Genomic DNA, 26,069 nt, shown 5'->3' on the forward strand with positions numbered 1-26,069 from the left:
AAATACCTAAAAGGTAAAGTATGTCGACCGATACTCGACTAACAGATAAATTCTATAACAGTTATTACTGAATATACGATTCACCGATGGATATTCGGTTGTCTGACTATGATTCTACAACATTGAAAGTACATAAAAGAAGAAAAAGTTTGTACTTAAAAAATTTTCATTTTTATTCATTGAAGAGAAAATTATAAAATTGGATCAAAATTTGATTACAAAATTTATCTGATTATAAAAGGAAAAAGAAAATGCTACATTGATCATCAGTCGATTTCTTCATCTTCTTGCTCTGGTACAGCTTTGATAATTGGACCAGGCCCTGGTGCAGTCGGCGCATCTTCTTTAGTCGGTGCGATGCCCTCTTCAGCAGCCTCTTCTTTTGAACCAGGAGGAATGATACTACTCAAGTCCAAGTCTGGATATAATTTTTCGACCGCATCTCAGTCGTCCTCGTATCCGATGCAGTATGAGGTAAATCTGTCCTCAAGAATTTTCTCCTTGAATTCTTCAGAATTCTTGTAGTTCTCAATAGCCAAACTCAGGGTGTCTCTCGTCGACTCAGCTTCAGCTCTTGCGGAGGCCGACTCAGCTTCGACCAGTGCCAGCCTTTCTACGGTGACCTAATGCCTTCCATGCTTCGCTTCCAACTTTTTAATACATCCATCCCTTTCTCTCCGGAGCCGATGGATGGAGTGCTTCTTACTCCTGATCCGAGATTCGAGAGATGTGATGTTTTGATGAGCCGACACAAGCTCAGCTTTGCACGATTGAAGGTCGGTCATTATACGGGAGACTTCTTCTTGAAGCTTTTTCTTCCATTTAGTTACCGCCTGAAGTTCTTTGATGGTAGCATCTTTCTCAGTGGTGACGATCGCCACCTTATCCATCCAAGATCAACAAAAGTTAGCGATCTTCTGATATCTATTTTCTAAAGCATGCATATCGTGCGCTCATTGAAAACAGAAGATAAGTCAAGTCAAACCAAAAAAAAAAGGAGGAGAAACATCTGAAAATTACCTCAAGTATCGTCGGGTAGAAGGAAGAGAACATATCGGCCACCATCCGATTCTTCTTGTTTTCCTTATCAATCGAGAGAAGAGCAATTTCGATGAGTCATTTGACCAATGTCGGGTTGGCTAAGGCTGACTCACCCTAAAAAATCCTGATGTCAAGGAGTGTGGGAAGGCCTGCAGATGATCCATCATCAGCCGAAGTCGCCGACACCTTCCCCCGATCTTCGATCGGTGATCCTACGCTTGAGACCACCGAGAAGTCAGTGCTTGACTGCGCCCGAGAATATTCCATTAGAGGAATAGCTGGCGCAGCCACAGACTGCTCAGATTCGGCAGCGACTCCCGCTCCGGCCCGAACCTCCACCGACGGAGCCACCGATGGTTCTGCTGCAGCTCTGTCATCTCTCGCCGTCTTATCTTTAGCAGATGGTGCCTCAGTCGGAAGAAGCGTTGTCAGGGCCAACAATGCTATGATCGGCTCGAGAACTGTCTCCAATGAAATGTCGGATTTCCTCGTCGGTACCAATGGAGTAGCGATCCAACTCTTCTTCGACGGTTAGGAAGGTCCAGCTTCAGCTGCTACCTTCTTCTTGGTAGCATGCAAGTGGATGTCAGCAGCTGAAACTTAGACCCTTGTCTACATAGCTGCAATCAAAAGAAAAAATCAGTACAGAATTCATAAACAAACAAAAAGAAAAAGTGAAATGACTGACTATGTTATACCTAAAGAAGTTACTGAACTAAGTCCTGCATCATAGAGAGCTGTTCGGTCATCAACTCTCATTGCAGTGGAACTTCCATATCTTTCATTCGAAAGAAATCTTTCCGATCAGTAGTCTCCACCCGACTATTCTCATCGAGGCCAGTTTTTGGATCTCCCCAACACGAAGGGAAGCCCCAAGGAGAAGAAGAAGAAACAAAAAAAAATTTCTTCCATCCATAAATGGACAATAGAAGATCGAAAATTAAAGAAAGATCTTTCCTCAAGTTGAAGAACCACCAACCCTTGGCCTTGGGAAGAGGACGAAGGATAAAGAAAGATTGAAAAAGAGAAGGACAAGGTTCAGTCGATATAAGCCGACATAACAAAGCAAAACCAATGATCAGTTGGATAGAGTTCGGAGCCAGTTGAGCGGGACAAAGACCATAATAGTCAAGAAGATTCCAAATGAATTTCGAAATCAAGAATCGAAGACCGGTCTAAAGGTCCTTGACATAAAATGCAACTTGGTCCGGAGGAGGGGAGTTCACTCGATCGTCCGGACCAAGAGCAGGAAGCTGATACTGCTTCGGGATACGATACTGTTCCCGGACCCATTCAACATTGGGCCTGGATAAAGAAAAAACTTTCATTTTCGGACCTGAAAGAGAGTCATCGGCTAGATTCTCCAACCGACTATCCAGAGAAGATGAAGCCTTCTTACTGACCATCGAAAATGAAAAACTAAAAAAAAGGAGAAAAAATCCTAAGGGAAAAATCGTAAGAGAAGGAAGGAGAACTCGACCTGAAGTCAAAGATGATACGAAAGACAGAACTCGGAAAGCTCCTAGTATTGGGGCAGCATAATCTTTTGTTGCAGAGAGGCGACAAATGCAAAAGTAAAGCCTGGATGAAAGCGACTTTACATATATAGGATTCCTCAACGGTTTGGATGAAATCAATCAAATCAGGATCTTCTAAGATATCGACACGTGACGACATTCAGACCGATCATTGATCGGACAGTTTGATGCACCTGCTTTCAGATCAGGCCATCTCATCATTATCCGCATGAACAGCTCAAAGCCAATGATATTTAGACACGTGGCCAAGATCTACTCAAATCATCCAGATTCTCCGGGTATCGAGTTATCTTCCCAAAATGACATCCCAATGATAATCTCATGGATATCAAAACAACAAAATAGCTAAAATCCTCTCATATTTCAAAAATCATTAATGCCAGCAACTGAATCGAGGCTCGAAACAGCACATGACGTGATAACTCCCTTCATCCAACATGACAAACCACGTGACAATATGCACGTCGAGCTACCCTAGACTTGGGAGTAGGAGGCAACTGTTGGGATAATTCAACCGACTCCGATTCCGACTCTAGATCGGCTTCATAAACATAGTATGCCGACCCATAATCAATTAACCAACCAACAGTCGAGTATTCTCAACTATCAATGGACAACCATGATAACTTGGTTAATATCCGATCGATGACCATCGGTATATCAGAGTTACCGATTGATGCTTATTCAGATTTTTATGACTACTGATATATAGTCGGTTTATCTTCTCACGATCACATAAGGTCGGAATATGTGAAACTTACATATCTAACTATTATAAATGGTTATCAACTACATGTCATGATCATTAATAGACATAAACAGTCAATTAACTCCATGATTATGACCTGATAATTGGGGTAATTGCCCTTTAGTGCTATAAAAAATAAGACCATATGCTCGACGGTTACATCTGAATCACCTATAAAAAGGAGGTAAATGAATAGCATTGATAAGACACTTCTGGACTGAGACTCTGCTATTTAAAATTCTTATCTGCTGTTCACTACTCTCCACTGACTTAAGCATCGGAGGATCCCCACCAGATACAATTTCAGTCAGTGAGGACTTCTTTTGCAGGTGCTCTTCTCCGATGACGGGCGCAACAGGAGATTGATCGTAATAATATCTTATACAAGATGATGCTCATGGAATCTCATATAATCGATAAATATTGTTTTACTAATCCTCATAGGAGTATACTCTCTCTTTTGTGGTATTTAAATCACCTTTATGAATTAACTGCTATTTTGGTTTTGCAGGACGAGTCAGCTTGTTGGTTTTATTTTCAATTCATGATGGTTAAGTTTTAGTACATGAGCCACACTACGGGTATCATGCTGAAGGGTATTCATGCTATAGGGCAAAGGTTGCAAGTGTATGAAATCAGTTTAAGTCCACATATGATATCATCATGTGGCAATCAACAAGAGATGGAGCAACATCTAATGTCAAGGTTTCTCCTATGCCAGTTGAATAATCTTATACCTTGTTGTCTTACTATGCTTCTTCCTGTCGTCATGGCTCCCACTCAAAAAAGATCAGTGAACGAAGTTAACAAAAAATAGACAGGAAAAAACAGGAACTTGGGGTAAATTGGAATTACCCCAAAGAAAGAAGTACATAGATATAAAAAAAAGTGAGATACAAGAAAACTTGAATGGAAAAAAAAGGAAAATGATGGATGAAATGGAAAAAATGGGAAGGTCAAATTATAAAACAAAAGAGGAGAAGAAGTGTTTGGCCTTTGGTTGCTTATGCATGAAGGCCTCAGTTCATGGTTCTACACAGTTTAAAACACATGCTAACAAAAGCTCCTTGCTGGTACATCTTCAAACTTATGTGCCGGTGTCTCATATTGTTCAAAGTTTGCTACTTGTGCCATCTTGCATCATAATCACCAATGCTGCTGCAGGTCGGCCTTCAAACATTGCACATTTCATACTTCATGCTTCACTCATACTTAATGCTGCTGATCTTGGCTCTTTCAACAACCTTTCTGATGTTTCATATCATACAGCATTGCAAGTCTCCAAGGAGAATGCGAAAAAACCAGATGGAAGGAAAAACGGAAAAAGAAAAAAAATAGAAAAGAAGAGAAGAAGAAAGAGAAAAGAACAAAGCAAAAAGGAAGGAAAAAAATAGGAAAAAAAGCATAAAAATATGCATATTTTTACTAATTTTCTTTTGATTTTCTTGCCGGTGTTAATGACTAATGATTGTATATATTGTATGCTGGGTTGCTCCTTCCATTTTTGTGTCATGGAGTCCAATTTGTACGGGATATCTATGCAACTATATTATGATGATGCTTATGTGCCTATGGGGATAACAACTAACTTCTCACTCATGGTGGAGTATTGTACTTTTATACCATGGTCCTCATCAGGTTGCAGGTTACTTCATAAGTTCTTTTCATTTCAAGAGATGGCCTGTTGCTTGCAATCACTGCTCAAGGATGCTTGTAGTGTATCTGGTTTTTGGGTGCACACACATTTCTTGCTATTCTCTTGTACACCTCCCATTCTGGATCCTGATCAAGGTTTCTCTGCTGCTGTCTATCAGAAAACTACAACTTATTTTGCCTCTGCTGTTGCTGCATGTATATTCATTTCAGGATGTTTGGAATTATCGGATTACCTGCAGAAGTCCTTTACATCAATGTATTTTTTGGGTTATACATCAGAATTCAGTTTATACTTTCTCCACAGCTTCTTCTTTCACAGGGTTACTCTTTTGATACTCTTTCCAACTGTTACTTTTTGGGTCTGTACAACAGCTCTGTATCATACTCTGCTTATCCTGTACATCCTCCTCCTTTTATAGCTTCCTTTTTTCTTATAGGTTTGGTTTTACTTTGTTTTGGGGCTACGGAAATAGGCAGGGTATGTGTTATTTTGTAAACCTGCTTCATAGCAATCTTGTACTTTCTTATGAATGAATAAAGGTCCTCATTTGTTACCAAAAAAAAAAGAAAAAAAAAACAAAAAAAAATAACTCTATAGTGGATTACCCTCTCATATATGGCAAAATCTAAGGAATTGCACTAATCCCCTCTTGCGACATAGCAAGAGAATTATTCGTGTATGCACACAATAAGAGCCCCATAGTAGTACTGCATAGAACAACTACAGCCCCAATGTGACCATGTGAGATCAGGATGATACTGCCAGAAGTCAATATGAAATTTATGTCAGTCCCAACCTAGGCCAGACTACTGTAGCGCAATGCAGTTTTAGATTGTCTAAAATCATGTATTGGGACTCCTGGTTGCACGCTAATTCAATCTGATGTTGGATAGCTCAAATTTTGATGCACATTGAGTGGTGTCCGCTGATAAATCCAGTACAGTACAGGCTTGGTTATTCTTGACTGAAGTGAATCTCAAATGGCATGCCTTTAATCAACTCATCAGATCATCTTGCCAAATGCTGTAGGGGAATCATTGGAAAATAGAGTTGCATAAAAAGTGAATTCCACATAGTACTATATAGTGACATTGATGATATACTCATAATAAAAACAATCATAATTAATTAGCATAGTATATGGATATGATCAATAGAGTGTCCCATGGTTGTGGTTATAGAAGAGATATTTTCTTGAGCATTAAGGATCTTCCATAGTAAGTGAGCCACAACACCATGTACTTTATAGTTTTTGATGGCTACTATCAGGACGGTATCAAACAATGTGCGCCATGTATGACATGATACTTGCTCGTAAAGCACCCTTTATCTTCTGATGGGGGTGCACCGTGGACGATCCTGATGGTCTTTCAGTCTGAAATCATCTAGTGATGTTGAGTGGCACCAACCCGCTAAAGGAAGAATTGCCATCACTGGTTGTGTTACCGACACCATAAAATGCTGGCTCGCTCAACCGTGGCTCTGCCAACAGGGGCTCGATCTCCTCACTAACCCATGGGTGATTGCTGAATGTTCTCATAACCTCTAACTTGGTCGCCACCTCCTTCATTATGGGCCTCTCATCTCCATTCAATCGAATGCATCTCTCGGCGAGCTCCGCAACTGCCATCAACTGCTCCATGGATCCCTCGTGGCGGATGTGATCGTCGAGAATATCACAAAGTCGACCCTCATTCATGCAAGAAATAAAACGTTTCATAAGACTTCTATGTTCTTCAGATTTATTCATCGACAGAGCCTTCTCACCTATCAAGAGCTCGATGAATACTACTCCAAAGCTATAGACATCATTCTTGTCTGTGAACTGTCCAGACTAAAAGTATTCTAGGTCCAAGTATCCAATTGTTCCTCTCACCAGTGAAGTGAGGCAGTTTCGATCGAATGGAACCAACCTTGAAGTACCAAAATCCGAAATCTTAACTGTGTAGCTGTCATCCAAGAGTATATTGGTGGACTTCACATCTCTGTGGATGATCGGAGTGGACACTGATGAGTGAAGGTAGGCCAGTGCTTCAACAGCCTCTGCAGCGATCCTCAGTCAATTTTCTAAGGACAACAAGCCTCGACGGCCTTGGTCATGGATGTGGTGAGAGAGGGTTCCATTTGACATGAATTCAAACACCAGTAAGGGCACTTGGGTCTCTAGGCAACACCCCAAGAGCTTCACCACATTCTTATGGTTGATGGTGGAGAGGAGAACGACTTCGTTTATGAACTGCTCGATTTCACCCTTGGCTGTAATCTTTGATTTTTTAATCGCGACGACTCTTTTGTCTGACAAGGTTCCTTTGTAAACCGTTCTGAAGCCTCCCTGACCAATGATGCAATCCTCGTCGTAGTTGTTGGTTGCTCTTTGGAGCTCCTCAGAGGTAAATATCCTCATAATGGAATCATCACGGCCACCACCAGCTAATGAAGAGATATGGTGTTGCAGCAAAAGACCGCCATTCTGTTGGAAGAACTTCTCCTTGAGCTTGATAAGTTTCCTTTTACTTAAAATCCAGCACAACCAAGGTATGCTGGCACACAGAAACAGGAAGCCGGAGCCAGCACCTGCAACAAGTACAATAGGTGAGGTTGATGATTGCATAGGCCTGCCTGGTTGCAAGAGATCAAACTACAGGCGACCGTTAATATTTGATTGCACAACTAGTTGATGCTAATCAACCATTATAACAACAAGTAACAGAAGGCACCTGATTTTTGGATGATCTTAACCTCTAAAAACTGTTATCTTTATACTTAGTTATCTAAGTAATGTATTTGTATTATTATTTATTTAAATTTATATGATAATTATTTAATATTTATATGTTATTGATTGTTTGCTTTATGTTCCTTTGATCAGGATCTCACTCAAAATGCTAGATATATATTAATATTTGAATTTCTTGGCACTATACATATAAAAATTTAAGATTTTTTTCGCATACAATTAATATGGGACTACGCACAAAGCTACAAGCTATCACCGCTAATAGAAAAATTGATTGGCCCGGCTTACCATTCTCTAAAAAAAAAAAAAAAAAAGCTCATCTTGTTTACATCATAGGCAGTAGAAGAGTCCTATTGAGTCTCTCTTGGACTTAGTTTGACTCGACGGTTAAGCAGTGGATGTACAAAGATTAACAGAGATTTCATAGTCTCAGATAAAAAATAGAGGGGCCAGATCCGACATAAGCAGTAGTTTCATCAGCAAATGCTCTTGTTCACTATCCTTATTCGAATCGGCAACAGAGCTTGCAGCATACCTTCTGTTCCAAGCCATTGATCCAGCATATTATTTTTTTCTCATTTCGAAGGGGAAGGAGGGTGAGGATGACATGGGAGTTAATGAATGAGTAAGGAATGCCTAAATCTTTTTGATAGGATCTTCCAAGAAGGAGCTATGCCTACTGTTGCCTGTCCTTTCCCGGTTTAAAAGAATGACGAGGAATATGAAGCTGCTCGAGTAGATAAAGGCCACCTGCTCTACAGCTGGTCCCATCGCCTATCTTTCCCCTGCCTTGTGTTTTCAATCCAGTTCTCTAGCTTCGTGAGTGGAAAACAAAGGAAGGTAGTTCAATGGGGCTTTTTCCCAGTGCATCAAGGATTACGATCAGGATCTATTGACTCAGCAACAAAGAAGAAGCGAGGGCGAGCTTAGGCTACCGGTGGCTCACTTGCTTCTAAAATACCCGGTTCACCTCGATTCAATCACCGACTTGATTGATGTTCTGTTCAAAAAACAACCGGAACAAAATTGTTCTCCTGCAGCCTGTGCAACGTACTCTTTTCCTGGCTTGCACCTCCTTCCTTCAAGTTAACTACTCATCCAACCCCAAAAACAACCAAGTAAACAAGTAAAAAGTAGAACTAACAACGATTAGTTGCAATAGCTATTTCCGGAACCCCGCTCACTACGACAACGACCAACCCTCTCACCCGTAAGCCAGCTAAGAAGTCATGCTTTTAGTCTGTTAGTGAGAGTAGGAATGCCATTCAACCAGTAGGAGTTCAGTAGGTCTTCCAAGCGAAGGAGTAGCAATCCGGTTAAAAGCCAATAGCATGCTTGTTAATGCGTATGGGATATAGAATCTTTTTCCTAGTAGGACAGTCTCAGTCTTGAGAGCCAAGCTTCAGGTTGAAAGTCTTGAATCCGCTCTTATTATTATCGAATCGGATGTTAGGGATGGAATAATATATGAATGAGAGAGTCTTAGCTAGCCCCCTCAGCTTAGGATTCCGCTGAAGATCTTGGCAAGTTATACGGAACCAAGAAATCGAATTATAACTTCTGACTAATCCTTTTGAATAAGATATTGGATCATTGCAAAATAAAATTATAAAAATATTATACTGAACAAAAAACAAATATTATGAGTAGATATGTCTGGTACCATGTGGAATGGAAACCTTTGGGGTTCATTAATTTTTCACCACCAAGTTTCACTCTTTACATTCCAAATATTAGTCCGAGGAAAGAGCAGCTAAATGATAGATAATTACCTAAAACCACATCAAGAAAAGGAAATTCGGTGGTGCAACGGCTTCCATCCTTTCGACCATCCCCCCGCAGTAATAGCTTCCTATCGTATTTATGCAATGGCTCACGCACTGATTCTTTTGTGGATCTCTGCACTCATCGATATCTGTCAAGCCACCAAAAATATTACAAGAATCCATATGCCAAGACAAAAGAAATGAAAGGGAAAGCAAGTTGGAGTACCTATTTTTTGAAGAAAATAAATGAGAAGAAAGGGTGATTATGGATATCGAAAGAATGATTGATTTTCATCATAACTAATGGTCGAGTCTTTGGCCTTCGCTAAAATGGAAGGCAAGGAATAAATTTATGACATATCATTCTCAGCAGATCCAAGTTAAGTCGCCATTGCTGTAAATTAGTCTTCATGCTGAAGCCACTATAATAATGTCCTTTTATTGTGATGGAAGCCAATATACTAATGTCAGAAGCTCTATTATCCAAATTGGGTCCCTTTTTTGTGAGAAAATACAGTTAGGTCACCGCCTTGCATCTCATTAAGCAAACGAAAGAATTGGAAACAGAAGTACAGAAACGAAAGGGAGAGGGCAGAGGTCAGGTCTGAGCTGGCTGTAAGTAGCATAAAGCTCAGCCTAAATAGAGGCTTTGAGGGGCATAAAGAAGAATTGAAAGAACATGGAAAACGGAGTGGTTCAAGAACATACGGACATATATAGGTAGATAGATAGATATGGCTTGGTATGTATAAGCCAATTCCACGGTAAAATTATCCCATGCATGGGAGGGAGAAGAAAAATGCTAATGTGAAAAACATGCACTGTCGTCTTACCTTGACATCCATCAGCAAGGTAGGGGTTCCCTTCGTAGCCTTGGGAACAATTGCAGTGGTGGCCATTGGTCGAGTTGTAGCATTCACTGTTTTTGGCGACGCATGCAGAGCCCCCCTCCTCGCACGTCTTGTTCCCCACATCCCACTCCAGAGTCGTCGGCGTCATCGTAACGTTTTCGAAGCTTAAGAAATCCGATGCGTTGAACCTGAACGTGGTGTCGGTCAGGAAGGCATAGCTGCAAGGACTGAAGCTCGAACAGTAGGAGTGGTTGTAATAGCTGTGGAGCCCGACTGTGAAGGCCCTGAGCCCCTTGGGTATCCCGATCTCGCAGCAGCCGATGCTGGAGCAGGTCCCGTTCGTCACGAAGCTCGTGTTGTTGCACGTGGAAGCACACCCAGTCGTGAACTTGTGGTCCATGCCGATGAGGTGCGCGATAGTGTCGCACCCGATGGCCACAAACCTGTTGCTGGTGTCAGAGAATCTGATGGACCTCGTCCTCCCCAGTTGCATCCACGGATTGTTCTGCCGGACTCTTTTACCCTACCCGTCATAACAGCCGTGAGCAATGAAATTTTTAACTTTCAGTAGGCCGTCGACTAGGGAGATATTTAACACTTCAATGTTGCCATGCCCAATGAATGCTTTGGATCCATTGGTGGTGGTATTGCAAGTGATGTCGAAGCCAGGGAGGAAGCAGCCGGGGCCGATGCCGAAGGGGTAGGGGATCTTGACGTCGCCGCATTTCGCCCGGCATCCTGGCTGAGCCATGGGTGCGGCCGCAAGTGCTGAGGATAGCCGCACAAGTACTTGAAGCAGCACCGCTACTTGCCACGCCATTAATTCCTTCTTCTCTGATGTTGCTGCTTCTAAATTTTTATGTGGAGTCGGCTACTTATACTGCTGAAGCCTGGTGGTGGCGGTGACTCTTTGGGGAGCTGACCAAGTCTTCGTGGCCTTAGATATCTTCGTCGCCGTTGACTGAAGGTCGTCCCTGTAAGTCTACCGAATTATTGGCGATGGAGAGGGCTTGACGGGGGCAGGGGTTGCATCTTCAGCGCGAAAGGAGAATTCCCCTTCCTTCCCACGAATCCACCATTGGATTGTGGAACAGGTGCTTTAAGAGCTGTGCATCAGACGGATGCAGATGTTCGACTTGCTTTGCGATTTGCACGGAATGTGATTAAAATATTTGTTGCAACGGTGATACCACGTTTAACTTGTCACAACCCAATGAGAGCGCCTGTATTTCATCGAGCACCATATATTTCATTAATTCCCATAAATAATACCACACACTAGCCATCGATTCTTAATTTTTGATTGGGTTGTGACAACTTTGATGTGGCATCACCATTGCAATGAATATCTTCTCGATTGATGGATGGAGTGGTGCTCGAAATTTTGACCTCACTAAGTACCATAGATTTAGGTTGTATCTTTTGTGTGGGAGAGTGAAAGGTCTTCCTTTTTGCAAGATAAACTATTAGATCGTATTTTGCATGATTTTTAAAGCGAGATATCAACTTCATGATTTGTGCTGTGAATGCAATGTAGAGGTTGAACCACTTTAAAAACTATGTAAAATACAATCTAATGGTTTACTATTTGAAAGAAGATCAATCATTCTTTCAAAAGATACAACCTGTCGAAAGATACAATGCTAACCCAGTACCAAGGACAACAGGCTTGGCCTCGCTATGTGCCAAAAATGAAAGTCTTGGCCTCACTGTCGAGTCAACTCACAGAATGCGGGTCAAATTTGTGAGGGCATAAATTATTGATTACGATACTACATATCCATATTATCTATTTATCACCATCTATCCATTTAAATTGCCTGTTCATTATCATCATTATTTGGAGAATCACATATCATTAATTTTTGAACTGCTAATATTCAAATTATTGTTTACCAAAAAAAATATATTTTCATCATTCATGATGATCTATACCACCAAATTCTTTTTCATCTTAGAATTTCCAACTCATGCATATGCTTGATTCATAAAAGACAATTTATTTATACAAACAAGTGAATTATATGGATAAAATATTATGCTAATTTTTATGATCTACCCATCAAAAGTTATCAAATTCTAATGTATATTTTTTTGAGAAAATGTTAGGTTTTCTAGGATTTATTTCATTAGGTATAGAAATAGATATAAGATTTTTTTTTTCTTTTTGCATGAATAACCTCCAAAATATTCAAATTTGTATGAATATCTTTTCAAAATTAGCATTTGCATGTATACTCTCATCAAATACATGTTTGGCATTCTACCAAAAAAATATTTGTTCTACATATATAATTTTTTTTTTCTTTTGCACAAGTACCAAATTAAGAACACAATTAATGGATAGAGCTTGTGCTCTGGACTTAGCCTCGCTAAGTACCAAATGGTTTGGGTTGTATCTTTCGTGTGAAATTAGTTGGCCTATATATTTTTGCGAGGTTAATTATCGGATCGTATTTTGCATAGTTTTAAAACAATCAACTTCGTGATATGTGCTACAAAGAGAACATTAAGGTTAGAGTGCTTTGAAAACTATGCAAAGCATGGTCTAATAGTTTGCCTTACAAAAAGCGATCAATCATTCTTTCGAAAGATACAACCTGAACCCACTATCAAAAAACAAAAGACTCGACCTTGTTATGTACCAAAATCATTCTTCTCTGATGTTGCTTCTAAATTTTCATGTGGAGTCGGCTACTTATACTGCTGAAGCCTGATGGTGGTGGCCGGTGACTCTATGGGGAGTTGACCAAGCCTTCGTTCGATAGGATATCTTCACTGACATTGACTGGAGGTCATCTCTGTAAGTCTACCGAATTAATGGCGATGGAGAGGACTTGATGAGGGCAGGGGTTGCATTTTCTGCACGAAAGAAGGGCTTGATTGACGGATGGAGGCCGTGCTTGGACTTAGCCTTGCTAGGTGCCAAAGGGTTCGGGTTATATGTATCTTCGCACGAAAAAGTGATTGTTCTTCTTCTATGGGTTGGACCATTGGATCATATTTTGTCTGCTTTTAAAAATTTGATGCCAGTTTTGTGATCTATGCTGTGGATGGAATCTAAAGGTTGGAGCTCTTTGAAAATTGTACGAAATGTGATCCAATGATTCATCTCATAGAAAAAGATCAATCATTTTTTTCATAAGAAAGGTATAACTAAAACCCATTACCAAATAAAAAAAAAAAAGACTTGACTTCCCTATGTCCCAAAAACAAAAGACTTGGCCTCGCTATTAGGTCAATTCTTGAAATGCAGGTTAAATTTGCGAAAGCATAAAATGTTAGTAATTAAGATAATAACTAATTTAGATCATCTATTTATCATCATCTATCTATTTGATTCAATTATCATCATTATTTGGAGAAGAATATATCATTAATTTTTGAAATACTAATATTCACATTTTTGTTTACCACCACCTCCCCCGCCAAAAAAAAAGGAAAAAAACATTTACATTATTCATGATGCACTATATCACTAAATTTTTTTTATTTTAGAATTTCCAACTGATGCATATGCTTTATGCATAAAAGATAATTTTATTTTGTACATAAAAGCAAATTATTTGGATAAAATAATATGGTAATTTGTGTGATCTACTCATCAAAGGTTATTGAATTCTAATGTATATTTTTTTGGGAAAATGTTGGGTTTTCTAAGATTTATTTCATGAGATATAAAATAAATACAAGAAAGTTTTTTGCATAAGTATCCTCCAAAATATTCAAATTTGCATGAATTTCCTCCCAAAATTAGTATTTGCATATATACCTATATCAAATACTTATTTTACATGTATATCTTTTTTTTTTTTTATAAATATCCACACCATCTAACATTGTTAAGAAATGAGTGATTTTTTTTATATGTATACTCTTCTAAATATGAGAAATTATTTGAATAATTTTGTAAAGTTATTATTTGCATGTATATCTTCATAATTTTATTAATACATCTATGTATTTCAGTCATTTCAATTTTAAACCACTGATTTTTAATGGTATTAAATAACATGGATACACATGCCAAAACAAAAAAAGAAAAAGAAGGATATACATATAAAATAAATATTTTATAATAAATATTTTATAAGCATATATATGCAAATGGGAGGATATTAATGCAAAGTTAAATATTTTGAAAGATATTCATCCAAAAAATCCACACAAGAAGAGTCTATTAAGACTGACATGGTTTCCAAGAAACTAAATTCTCCACCCAATAGTCAAGATTGCGATGTGTCACCCTACCAGAAATTGCCTTGGAACGGAAGCCTTAGACCAGTAGATCCCGAACTCATTGAGAAGCTGAGGAAATGTTTAGCTTCTGACAAAAATGAACCCAAATATTTTTGAAACTAGACAGTGAATTATCAGATGAGTAACTATTTCTTCTTGCAGGAGCCAATTAAGGGCTCCAGAGGGAGCATAAAGCCATCCTCTCTTGATCAAATGTCACCAGGAGCAAAAGCTTTCCATAATTTCATAATCTCTTTCTGCTTGACTCCCCTGATATTTAGGAATTTACAAAATAACCAAAGAAAGTCCATTTCCATAAAAGCTGATCATAGTTGATGATTTCTAGTTTATACATGTTTTGGAAGTTGTACATTATGCACAATGATTTGAATTTTTAATTTATATATTATATGATATATATTTTAGTTCTCTAATACTATCCGTACCATCAATTTTTGCACCTATTAGGAGCATAGGTAAGAAAGCAATAAATATAAAGCTTTTAGTTTCTATTTCGCCTATAATTGATTTGGAATGGTTAGAAAAAGGAGGGAAAAAAAAAACTTAAACCATAGATGTGAACAATTAATGATAGTGAAAATTTTTTATATACATACATTTATCATTGTATCATATTATATTCCATTGTCTCTGTGAACTTGATTCATATAGAGGAGTGTTTCTTCTACAAGAGTTCCATGCTATCTTTTTAGCTGTTCTCCACAAATGCAGCAGATAAAGTTCATTTGAACCGGGCCCCGCTTGAGTGACGCACCACAAAAAGTTTTTCCTTTTGTCCACCACTTAACCCATTAATCTTCATCCTTGAACTAAATAGAGGATATTATTAACTCAAAGGATAAAAAGTCGAAAGATAGTTACTAGAATTAAAATTATCTACCCCTGGTTAACTGTGCAGTATCAAAAGACTACCTCAATGTTTCCAGAACAATGTTTTCTCTACTGTTGTTTTTAGTCGTGTGCTTGACTAGGGGATCAAAAGATAACTTTGATTTCCGCTAGTTTGCAACTTTCAAACCTTTTCTAGCGAAAGAAAAATAGCAATCTTCTTAGAAAAATTGAAAAAAAACTTCATTTGAACATACCTAATGATTAATTTCATTTAACTAACAAAAGAGCTGCTGTAATAATGGAATTACAAAAAAGTTGTAATAAAAGATTTACAGATGATATTTTATCTTCTGATAGGTGGGATATATTGTTTGGATGGATAATATTATTTACATGCTAGCTAACAGTTTCGGACACACAGACAGAAGCTCAATAAAATAAGAAAAAAGAGAGGGAAGAGTAGCATTTGTAATGTCCAACCAGATTGTAAAATTGTAAAAACATTTCATCTTGAAGGAAAATAATATTTTTAATAATATCATGATTTCTATACATGATAATTTTTAACAATACTATTACATCCAAGATTATAATTATGACATTATAGGCTCATATTATGATATTGTAGGTTAAAATTATGACATCGTATAGGTAAAATATCTCTCGAAGATAGTTTTAAAATATTATAACATTTAAGATAAAAAATTATGATATTTTAGATTAATATTATGATATCCTATAGGTAAAACATCTTTCAAATATATTTTTTATTATTTTTATGATGTTCTGGGTTAAAATTATAACATTCTATGTTAAAATTATAATATTGTATATATAAAACACCTCCTGAAGGTAGTTTTGATAAAATTATGATATTTTAGATCATAATTATAATATTATAGATTAATATTATAACATCTTCTAGGTAAAACACCTCTTAGGTATATTTTTTGATATTTTTATGATATCGTAGATCAAAATTATAATATTTTATATTAAAATTATGACATCATATTGGTAAAATATCGTCAAAAATAGTTTTGATAATATTATGACATCCTATATCAAAATTATGATATTGTAATTTAATATTATGATATCCTATAGATAAAATACCTATCAAGTATATTTTTTGATATTTTTATGATATCCTGAATCAAAATTATAATATTTTATATCAAAATTATAACATCTTATAGATAAAATATCTTCTGAACATAATTTTAACAATATTATGATATCCTAGATCAAAATTATAAGATTATAAAATAATATAATCACATCATATAGGTAAAATACCTCTCAAGCATACTTTTTGATATTTATATGACATCTTAGGTCAAAATTATGATATTTTATATTAAAATTATGATATTCTATAGATAAAATATCTTTTCAAGATAATTTTAATAATATTATAATATTCTACATCAAAATTATGATATTTTAAATTAATATTATGATATTCTATAGATACAATATCATAATATTGATATTTTTTAATAATTTTATAATATCTTAAGTCAAAATGATGATATCCTATAGGTAAAATATCTTTCGAAGATAGTTTTGATAATATTATTATATTCTAGTTTAAAATTATGATATTATAGATTAATATTATGATATTATATAGATAAAATATTTTTTAAATATATTTTTTGATATTTTTATGATATCTTAGATAAAAATTATGATATTCTATGTCAAAATTAAATATCTTGTAAGTAAAATACCTTTCGAAGATAATTTTAATAATATTATGCCATCTTAAATTAAAATTATGATATTCTAGATTAATACTATGATATTTTATAAATAAAATATTTTTTAATTATATTTTTTAATATTTTAAATTAAAATTATGATATCTTAAAGGTAAAATATATTTTGAAGATTATTTTAATAATATTAGAACATCCTAGATCAAAATTATGATATTCTAGATTAATATTATAATATCTCATAGATAAAATAGCTTAAATTGATATTTTTTGATAATTTTATGATATTTTAGATCAAATTATAATATTTTAGATCAAAATTATGACATCTTATAGATAAAATATCTTTTAAAAATAGTTTTAATAATATTATGATATTCTAGATCAAATTATGATACTATAAATTAATATTATAATATCTTATAGATAAAATACCTTACAAGTATATTTTTTGATATTTTTATGATATCTTAAGTCAAAATTATGATATTCTAAATTAATATTATAATATCTTATAGGTAAAATAATTTTTAAATATATTTTTTGATATTTTATGATATCATGGATCAAAATTATGATATTTTATATTAAAATTATGATACATTTTAAAAATAATTTTAATAATATTATGATATCTTAAATCAAAATTATAATATTCTAAATTAATATTATAGTATTCTTAGATAAAATATCTTTTAAGTATATTTTTTAATATTTTTATGATATCTTAGATCAAAGTTATGATATTTTATATTAAAATTATGATATCCCGTAGGTAAAACATCTTTCAAAGATAGTTTTAATAATATTATGATATCCTATATCAAAATCATGATATTTTAGTTAGTATTATGATATCCTATAGATAAAACACCTTCTAAGTATATTTTTTGATATATTTATGATATTTTGAATCAAAATTATGATATTCTAGATTAATATTATGATATTTTATAGATAAAATATCTTTTAAATATATTTTTTGATATTTTTATAATATTTTAAATTAAAATTATGATATTCTATGTTAAAATTACAACATCTTATAGAAAAAACATCTTTTAGAGATGTTTTGACAATATTATGACATCTTAGATTAAAATTATGATATTATAAATTAATATTATGATATATTATAGATAAAATATCTCAAAATTAATATTTTTTAATAATTTTATAATATTTTAATTTAAAATTATGATATTTTATGTTAAAATTATGTATTTTTTGAATTTAAAGAACCTTATGTACATCTTCTATAGAGATTCATGCAAAAGATCAGTTGGATGAAGTTTCATGTGGTGGTTATCTTGAGAATCCATATTCTTATAGTGCACCACATACAATAATGATAATGTTGATCATCATATTGGAATGGATTTCAATTTAGTAATCGATATGTACAATTTCTACAATGCTCATATGAAAAGAGCCAATTTTGGATTCACAACCATATGCGGTAGGTCCACTAACAAAAAAAAATTATGCTTCAAATATTTAGCATGCTGGAGGAAAAGAGACTCGGAATGTCACTCTTCGTCACCACTGTAGGGCTACCGGTGGACCAAAGGACATTTTTCCAAGCCTATAGGAGAAATAATTTATGGTAAAGAAATGATTTATGACAAGAAAAAGAGTGTAAGAGGAATGAGGGAGGAGAAGGCCAAGGATGAAAATAACATGTTATAAATTTTTTACTGGATGTCATAATTTATAAATTAAATATTTTAATTTCATCAAAATATGAAATATATTATCATAGATGGTTTGAATAATATGTTACTTTAATAAAATATGATCTTAAATTTTAAATATATTATATGAATTGATTGTAATTATATAATGGTTTCTACTTCAAAAAAGTTTCTATGTATGATTTCATAATTTTGATACAGAATATTATATTTCTATAATACTGTATTCAAAGATATTTTTTATACTATGATATTATAATTATAATTTATAATATCATAATTTTGATCTAAAATATCATAATTCTATATTCAGAGATGTTTATTTTATCGGATGTCATAATTTTAGCCTACAATATTATAATTTTGATCAAGAATATCATAATTCTATATTTGATGATATTTTCTATACCAAAATATTATAATTTTAATTTAAAATATTATACTTTTGATCTAAAATATTTTAGATTAAAATTATGATATTATAAATTAAAATTATGACATCGGATATAGTAAACATCTCCAAACGTAGAATTATGATATTTTAGATCAAAATTATGATATTATAGTTTAAATTATATCATTTTAATACAAAAAATATCTTCGAATGCAGGATTATGACATCCTGAATCAAAAGTATAATATTGTAGATTAAAATTATGACTATCTGATATAGAAAATATTATCAAATACAGAATTATGATATCCTAGATCAAAATTATAATATTATAAGTTAAAATTATGACATCCAGTATAAAAAATATCATCAAATATAAAAAAAATTATAAAGTAAAAAATATTATATAATTACAATCAGTTCATATAATATATTTTAAATTTAAAATCATATTTTATTAAAGTAACATATTTTTCAAATCATCTGTTACAATATATTTCAAATTTTGATGAAATTAAAATATTTGATTTATAAATAATGACATCCAATAAGAAATTTATAATATGTTGTTTTCATCCTTGGCCCCCTCCTCCCTTGTTCCTCCTATGCTCCTTTTTTTGTTATAAATCATTTCTCCTACAGGCTAGGAAGAAGATTTTTTGGTCCGTCATCAGCCTTGTAGTAGTGACGAAGAGTGACATTTCGATTCTCCTTTCTTCCAACATGCTAGATGTTTAAAGTATAATTATTTTTTATTATTGGACCTACCGAATATGGTTGTGATTCCAAAATCAGCTCTTCTTGCATAAGCATTGTAGAAATCATATATATTGAATACTGAATTGAAGCCCATTCCAACATGTGGATCAATATTATCATTATTTACATGCGATGCACTAAAAGAAGGTTGATTCTCAAAACAACCATAACATGAAGCCTCATCTAACTAATCATTTGCATGAATCTCTGTAGAAGATGTACAAAAGGTTCTATGAAGTCAAAAATGAAAGAAGAGTGTCCTACAAGCCAATCGCATGAGTGATGCGATAATTTTTTTTTTTATAATCTTCCAACTCTTGTAATGATATTATTTATTCATGAAATAAATGAGGTATAATTTATCATTATAGCTATATCTTATTATATTTAAGATTATGATGAACCCTATAAATTAGGACAATAGTTTTAGGACTATGAAGAGTTCATGCCTGTGAAATCTAAAATCCTAAAATTCTAATCTAAAAATATTCCTAGTCATAGGAACATTGAGTCAGGATCAATGTTTCGATTAGACTAGTATATTCTATGTATGCTCAATGGAGAGGGTGGCTAATTTCACAAGTCACTTGTATGGGACACTAATAAAAAATTATAAGTGCTTATTAGGTTATGAGTTCATTGGATTGACTCATCGATAGAAAATATCTTATGGAGTCTTACTTGCATATCAAAAGATGATTCTCTAAGTGAGATTTGTGCAAGTGATCCTTAGACCTGAGACCACTATAAAATCTTGTGCACATAAATTCATATTTTGGTTCATACTCAAGTATGACATTAAAGATATGTACAGAATATTTTGGATATAAAGGAGTATATATGAAGATCCTGAGTCAGTCAATAAAGAATCGATCACTCCTAGTAAGAGGAGATGATATCCTATGCATTTTCATTTCTAGATGACTCAAAAAGTCTTTGATCAAAGCAGAATGAAAATTAGAAAGAATTTTTAATGGTTCATCATTAGAGTCATCACTGATTGATGAAGAATTGATATAAATATGTGTTTGAATTTGATATGATTCTATACTCATGAATATATTCGGAGTGTGAGATGATCGAAGGATTGAATTGCATGATAACTTACCACTGAAGATTATATTTGATATTTTTATCAAATTTATATCTTCTGGATAGTCATGATGCATTACTAGATGTCAATCTTGATTTGTAGATTTGATCGAATTAAATAGTTTAATTCGATCGTCAATTAGAAAAGATTCTAATTGCTGAATTTGGATTAGCATGGTTTGGACCTTAATCAATTAGAAGGACTCTAATCAAGTTAGGTCAACTTGCATCCGAACCTACTACTGGCTAGATGTAGAATTCAATAGATCATACACATAAAGAAATTGACCAAAGACCCATCTAATATGATTGATTAGAATTTTGAATCCAATCAGATTTTTGGTAAAAATACTAGCACATTTGAAAACCCTAGATCCTTGAATCAGATTCGATTTGATTCGAATCTTGCTTCTAGATCAAATCAAATTGAGCCATGGGCTAATTTCAATTTGGATCTAGGTATGGCAGCCATTGGATGGTGCCACATAGCCTTGTGGGGTGCCATAACCAAGAGTCCAAACTTGGTTGGACTCTTGGCACGCTAGAAAGGAGGGGCACATGCCTTCTCTGATTTTCGCATGCAGAAGGACCAAAGTCCTTCTGCTTTGGGTCTTTGACCCATATGGCAACTTGATCAACACCCCATCCTTCTTGGAATTATTTTTAAAGTATGAAATGGACTTAATTTGGTGTGGAAGAGATCTTGGAAAGGTTGGCATGCATGCGTGAATAGAGTCACGTGACTCATCGCAGAAAGAGTCCTTCTGCCATGGGGTAGAAGGAGGTGCTCCTTACTAATAAACCTGCCATTTGAATCTTTATTCAAATAAAGATTAACATGGTAAGTTTTTTAGAATTTTCTGAATTGGAAAGGATGCTTAAAACTGCTCTTGATCTAGGGGCACACACGTGGAGGAATAAAGTCACATGATGGTTCACGTGAAGAGTCGGTGGTCCCCATCTGAATAATCCTACCATTTGAATTAGATTTGAATGAGGATTATTTAGGATATTTTTTTAGAATTATCTGAAAGAGGAAGGGATGCCATAAATGCATCTTTTGTGCATGCATGTGTGGTGATGGGTGAAGGGCAATTACTTGGAAGAGTCCTTCTGTTTGAAGGCTTTCTTCCTCTGACATGCAACTAATCTAAGGGGCATGAAGAAGAGTTGTGACTTTTCTCCACCCATCCTTTAGTCACCGATAAAAGGTGCACAGTGCTGGATATTTTAGATCATTCCAATCCATTCCAAAAACTCTTCTCAAGTCCCCTTCTAGTTTAGGACAAGACTTTCCTTTTCTCCCTAATTTTAGGACAAGGCTTTCTATATTTAAGAAAAGCCTAAGTAAGGTTCTAACAAGGGTAAAGAAAGTTTTGAAGGAGAGAAATAGAAGTCCAGAAGAGTGCCTTGAGAGGGTGAAGTCAGGTCTTGAAGAAACTTGATCGGTGCGAGGCTATTTGAGTTCTAAGGGTTAGAACTCTTGAAGCAAGATTAAAGAAGGAGTGCTATCCTTAGATCAGTTTCTGTGTGAATCATCATTGGAGAGCAAATACTTGGGTGCTTTGTGAAAGTAATTCATCATTAAATTAAAATTCAAGAGGTATGCTTCCTAATACTTCTTACAGATCCATGCTTTGATTGGTATTGTCAATGGTTCTTGGGTTCTAGGGTTTCGATGCACCTGAGTGTTTGAATGAAAAATTTTAAACACCTAAACCTTTCACTATGCCATTAAAATCCAACAGTGGTATCAGAGCCTCCTTGAGTAATACAATCGAAGGATAGCATGTTAGCATGATTTAATTTTACCTAAAGTTATTGGTTTGGTTCAATGCGGGTCAAGAGTTGAATCTGATTAAACATCCAAACCCTAGTCATGCTTAAAAATATGTTTAGATGCATTTCTTTAAAGTATGATTATGCATCATTACAGAATGTATGAAGTACATTATGAAATATAATCTAGATAGTGATCATCTAGGATTTCGAACAAGTTCGATTCGAATCATGAGATGAGTCTGATTGAATAACCAAACCCTAGTATATCTTAAAGATCTATTTAGATGCTTTAATTCAAGATATGATTCACACCTGGCATAGCATGATTATGTACCATTGCGAATGAATTAAGTAGGATGTACATGATACTATAAAGCCCTCCTAAAAATTATATTAAGTCATAGTGATGGAAATCAAAAGCAATCCGAGTTCGATAGTGATTGATCGATTGGTGTCTAAGGCAAGTGTTCTTTTGCGATGGTTATTTAATTAGGACCATTGCAAAAATACGAAGAGCCTTCCACCAATCTTACACTTACCTGACTAATTGGATTAATTAGTCTGAATTTGGGATGCTTGGTGTTTAGGACCACTACATAAGCCTTCTTCCTTCATGCTAAGTCAATTCTATGTCAAAAACTGTAGTAGGTTTATTGTGCAATCACAAGACTTACTATTAGGGATTGATGTGAGGTAGTCTTGGTGCATTTTGATGCTTATGGTATTTTTGGATGTGTCACTTTGTTGTGCAACCACAAGGACAACATTATTCAAATATGACTGTATAAAAATGAAGGGACTGACTTAACTAAAATATTATAGTTTGTTGTGCAACAACAAGAATATAATATTTTAGAGGTAAGACTATGTTAAGAATTACATGAGATAAAATTAAAAAGAGTTTCCTACCTATGAACTCATTAAAAGTTTGTTGTGCAACCATAAGACTTTTATGAGAAATTAGGATCTCAACCTTGCTAAAAAAATCAATTAGAGTTTCTCGCTTATCATAGGTGTGGGCTATAGTATTTGATAAAATAGTGAGAGACATAACTAAACAGAAGACCTCATCTAGTTATGTATATCATCATGAGTGGTCTGCTTATACTGTTGTTCTTAGTTCATGTAGATTAATTCTATATTTTGGCAACTTTACTCTCGTTGTGTAGCATCATTGATGCAAACATATGGACCAATCCGAACTATATGGACTGATTGAGGAACTTGCAAATTATATTCATACAGGAGAAAATCTTCTATATTCTGGTTATTTCTGACCTTGGTTCGGTCAATGATAATGCTTTCAAAAAGAAGAAGGCAAAGGATGCCCCCATGAATATCACCTGCTATTACTGTGGCAAAATATGATATTGGAAGAAAGATTGCAAGAATTATCTTGCAAGTTTGAAGCAAAGTGCAAGTGTTGCACCGAAAGGATTATATATGATACAAACCTACTTTTCATTGAGTACATCAGTCTTTGACACTTGGGTATTAGATATCACTTGTGGTTCATATATCTATAATTCATTAAAGAAACTGTAAAGGATCAGAGGATTGAAAAGAGATGAACACAAACTTTTCGGTGCAAGTAAAGAATCCATTAGTGCAGAAGCTGTGAGAACCTATATGCTGAAGTTGCCTTTGGGCAAGACTTCTTGCACTCAATGAAAATATATTTCATATTGATGGAAATATGAAAAAAAAAGAAAATATGAATATCACATATCTCTGATATTGCCGTCTTGGTCATATTAATGAGTCAAAGATAAATAACTTGTATAAAGAAGAGTTCTTTAATCCCTATGATTATGAATCATTGAAAAATTATGAATCTTGTCTCATAAAAAAGATGACCAAGACTCTATTCTTTGGACATGGAGAGAAGGCAAGGGAGCTGTTAGTCCTAGTACATTCAGATGTATATGGGCCAATGATAACTCAGGTTAGAGGAGGATACTCCTACTTTATCATCTATGCAAATAATCTATCAAGATTTGGATATGTGTTTTTAATGAAACATAAATCTGAAGCCTTTGATAAGTTCAAGGAGTATCAAAGTATGATCAAAAAATAAAATAAAAAAAATATCAAGATCTTTCGATATGATCGAGGAGGAGAATACTTATCCAGTGAATTTCTTGATCATCTTAAAAATAATGGTATTCTCTCTGAATGGACCCTTCCTTATACACTACAGCTAAATGATGTAGTGGAAAGGAGGAATTGCACTCTATTGGATATGATATAGTTTATGATGTGCTTTACAGATCTTCCAATATAATTCTGGAAATATGTCCTAGAGACTGCCGCATATATTCTAAACAAGATACCTTTAAAGTCTGTTGCTAGTACTCCATATGAGATATGGAAAGGATGAAAGTTGAATCTTAAATATCTGAAGATCTGTGACTGTCCTACTTATGTCAGAAATATCTTCGGGCATAAGTTAAGTGCTAGATCAGATAAATATTGGTTTGTAGGATATCCTAAGAAAACTAAAAGATACTATTTCTGTCACTTTACTGAATAAAAGGTGCTTGTTAGTAGGTATGCACTTTTTTGAAAAAAAATTCATCCAAGAAGGGGGTAGTGGGAGGAATGTCAAACTCAAAGAAGTTCAGAACCTACAAATCATTCCAGAAATACTTGTGGATGGTCAATAGAGTGATCCTCAACCAAAAAATATCTAAGGATGAGGTACATCCATAATACATACTTTCTCTCCAAAGATCAGATAAAGTACAACAGGCACCTCTGAGATATGGATTTGTCATTAAGAATGACAATGAGATCAACATCATCAAGGATGATGATCCACTATCTATTCAGAAGTTGTCATGAATAGAAACTCTGACAGATGGCTAGATGCCATAAAATCCAAGATGAACTCAATATATACTAACCAAGTGGGGACTTTGATTGATGCACTTGAGGGTTTGACCCTAATAGAATGCAAGTGGGTCTTCAAGAAGAAGATCAGAGTAGATGAACAAGTGAAAACCTATAAGGCTAGATTGGTGGTGAAGGATTTAAGACAAAAGTAAGAAATTGACTATGATGAAACCTTCTCACCAATGACCATGCTCAAGTCCATTCGAATTTTGTTTGCTATAGCTGCATACTATGACTATGAGATATGGCAGATGAAGATCAAGATCACTTTCTTCAATGGTAATCTTGAGGAGGAGGTCT

At 34.6% G+C, this 26,069-nt stretch overlaps 1 pseudogene; it reads right to left on the reverse strand.

Annotated features, from left to right (window-relative positions):
• Positions 1-2,216: 2,216 nt before the first annotated feature.
• On the reverse strand, positions 2,217-20,908 carry LOC105032000 (wall-associated receptor kinase 2-like; annotated as a pseudogene).
• Between the last annotated feature and the right edge of the window lie 5,161 nt (positions 20,909-26,069).

The sequence above is a fragment of the Elaeis guineensis genome, chromosome 1, assembly GCF_000442705.2.
Source record: "Elaeis guineensis isolate ETL-2024a chromosome 1, EG11, whole genome shotgun sequence".
Taxonomy (NCBI): Eukaryota; Viridiplantae; Streptophyta; class Magnoliopsida; order Arecales; family Arecaceae; genus Elaeis; species Elaeis guineensis.